Below are 3,507 nucleotides of genomic sequence, written 5' to 3'. Positions count from 1 at the left end.
CTACTTTAAATTGAAGATAGAATGAAAAATATATTGTGAAAGGAGGAGACATGGGATATTTACTGACATATACCCACAATACAAGCCTTGTGGGTATATGTCAGTAAATATCCCTTGTCTCCTCCTTTCCCTTGTCTCCTCCTCCTTGCTTGTATATTTACTAACATATACCCACAATACAAGCAAGGATGAGGAAACAAGGGATATTTACTGACATATATCCACAATACAAGTAAGGAAGTGAAAGAGAAAGCATGGGATATTTACTCATGTATATTCACAGTATGCACTTATATAAATCAAATATAAAATTGCAAATGGCTTTTATACCCTTTATTCACAATTATATGATTTGTATATATATTTTAAATATGCAGTAAAAATGTAGATTGTGTCAAAGCCAATCCTGTAATATTATTTTTTCTCAACACTTGAGATGTTGTGATTAACTACAAGAAAACATTCTGTTTATAATTTCATTTTTTTTAAAGTAGATGGAAAAATTCAGAAGGTAATTTCAATATACAAAAGGTGCATGTAATTGTAAGGGTTTGTTGTCATTCAAAAATATATGAATTAATCATAATATTATGTCTGTTCTACCCATTATCAACATTAATGAACAATTTCTTATAATGCATGAACAGCCGAGTAACCAGAGTTCCTTTACAACGTTCACTTTCTCAGTTCTCCTGATACATCTGTTACAATGTTTCTACCACTGACATACCGTGGTTCAACCGTTGCATGCTTCTTCCATTTATTACAATGTTTCTACTACTAACATACCGTGGTTCAACCGATCCATGCTTCCTCCATCTATTACAATGTTTCTACTACTAACATACCGTGGTTCAACGGTTCCATGCTTCCTCCATCTATTACAATGTTTCTACTACTAACATACCGTGGTTCAACCGATCCATGCTTCCTCCATCTATTACAATGTTTCTACTACTAACATACCGTGGTTCAACCGTTCCATGCTTCTTCCATTTATTACAATGTTTCTACTACTGACATACTGTGGTTCAACCATTCCATGCTTACTCCCTCACTAAGTCTGCTCATTCACATTCTTATGGCTATTCAGTCTGCTCTAGACCACAATTATGTGTAACAAACTTATATGAGGGATGGTAAGGTCAATTTTGGACCAAACATTTTGAAAAATTACCACAGACCATTGTATCTGGATGTTGGCTTCCAAAATAGCATATAAGCATATTAAAAGCTCAAATATTCATTGAAGCCACACCCAAGGACTTGACAAGTTCATACAAAGCATGCTGCAACTACCACTCAAGTAAGACTCACAGGAGGATAGGAACATTTACTTCATTAGCACATACAAAGGTTAGTGTTGCATACTAAAACTACCACTCATTGTAAGACTCACAGGAGGATAGGAACATTTACTTCATTAGCACATACAAAGGTTAGTTTGCATATTAAAACTACCACTCATTGTAAGACTCACAGGAGGATAGGAACATTTACTTCATTAGCACATACAAAGGCTAGTGTTGCATACTAAAACTACCACTCATTGTAAGACTCACAGGAGGATAGGAAGTCTCTAAAATTTGATTAGTGAGAAAAAGGCAAAAGTATTTGATCATTATAAAAACAAAGAAAGTTTTAATGTAAGAGTGATATAAACTATTTAAAACACTACCTAGTTAAGTACTTCCATTTTATATAACTTAAGGCATTTGTTCGAAGAAATCTGGCTGAACGTTCATACCATTTATTTACACAACTGAAATTTCTGTTTGACTGACTTAAGTACAATTGAAAAGAAACTGTTTCACTGCAACTCATGTAGAACCTATTTAAAATATAGGTTAATTTTAATGAAAGTTTTGATTCTGTTAAAACATTTATATCACAACTTTGATGTCAAAAACTTGTTCTAAATTTTATTCGTTAAATAAATTAATATTCAACAAATGTATGATTATTTTTACCTTCGTCAAAGTTGTGGCTCTTGTCACTGTCTTCTGCATATCTTTGTAAATGAAGATCTCTACAGAACACCTTTTTATCTCTTTGTCTGAGATCCTCAACTAAAAATAATTATACTTCTATCTTAATGCTGCATAGGGACAATAAAATATACTGTATCAAAAACTAGAACACACATGATTTCAGTTGATACTTTACATAATAGACGGACTTGTATAGAACACACATGATTTCAGTTGATACTTTACATAATAGACGGACTTGTATAGAACACACTAAAACACACATGATTTCAGTTGATACTTTACGTAATAGACGGACTTGTATACAAGCAAATGCACATTTCAGAAATGACTGTGAAAACATTATAAATTAATAAATCTTTATATAATTCACACAGATTATAAGACCCATGATGTATGTGGTACTATAATCCTGAACAAGCTTGTCAATTAAATAGTAATAAGGTGAGGCATAAAATTACAAATATTTAACAGAAAACTATATATACCTCAAAAATAAAAGCCTGACTTTTGAGGTTCCAAACCAGATCATTTGAACTGGACATCTATTCACTGTTTGCTTTATCTGCGTGTGTGCAACATGGCTTATGATGTGTCTAAGAAGTATTGCAAGTGGAACCAATGTATCCTGCTATTTTCAGGCATTATGACAATAGCCAAATGAACATATATTTGTTATACCAGTAGTAGAGGTTGACTATAGAGAAGGACAAGATTTACTATTGGAACCATTATACATGAATAACAAGAATTCAAAAGCAATTTAAACTTTTAAGCCAATGTAATATGAAGAAAAACAACAGTGAACTATAAAAAAGGATCCATTACAGACTGGAAATATTCTATCTTTTTTAGGCCTATGATCGGATCATGGCATGGACCTTCTAGAGGACTTCTACACATTCAATTTTTACTCCTCAAAGGAAAACTGAGGATGTACGAAACACATCATGATGTTTGATAATGGAAGCACTGGTTTGATCAAACACAATTTGGAGTGGGTACCTACATTCTGGAACACACAATGTAGTCTGATGAGACAGGAGTCGGTGTGCATATTAACATTTTAGAACACACAGTGTAGTCTGATCAGACAGGAGTTGATGTGCATACTAACATCTTGGAACACACAGTGTAGTCCAATCAGACAAGAGTTGGTGTGCATACTAATCTTGGAACACACAGTGTAGTCCAATCAGACAAGAATTGGTGTGCATACTAACATCTTGGAACACACAGTGTAGTCCAATCAGACAAGAGTTGGTGTGCATACTAACATTTTAGAACACACGGTGTAGTCCGATCAGACAGGAGTTGGAGTGGATACTAACATTTTAAAACACACGGTGTAGTCCGATCAGACAAGAGTTGGTGTGGATACCCACATTTTAAAACACACGGTGTAGTCTGATCATACAGGAGTTGGAGTGGATACTAACATTTTAAAACACACGGTGTAGTCCGATCAGACAGGAGTTGGAGTGGATACTAACATTTTAAAACACACGGTGTAGTC

This window comes from Limulus polyphemus, unplaced genomic scaffold, assembly GCF_000517525.1.
Source record: "Limulus polyphemus unplaced genomic scaffold, Limulus_polyphemus-2.1.2 Scaffold3870, whole genome shotgun sequence".
NCBI lineage: Eukaryota > Metazoa > Arthropoda > Merostomata > Xiphosura > Limulidae > Limulus > Limulus polyphemus.
This window is presented reverse-complemented; position numbering follows the sequence as displayed.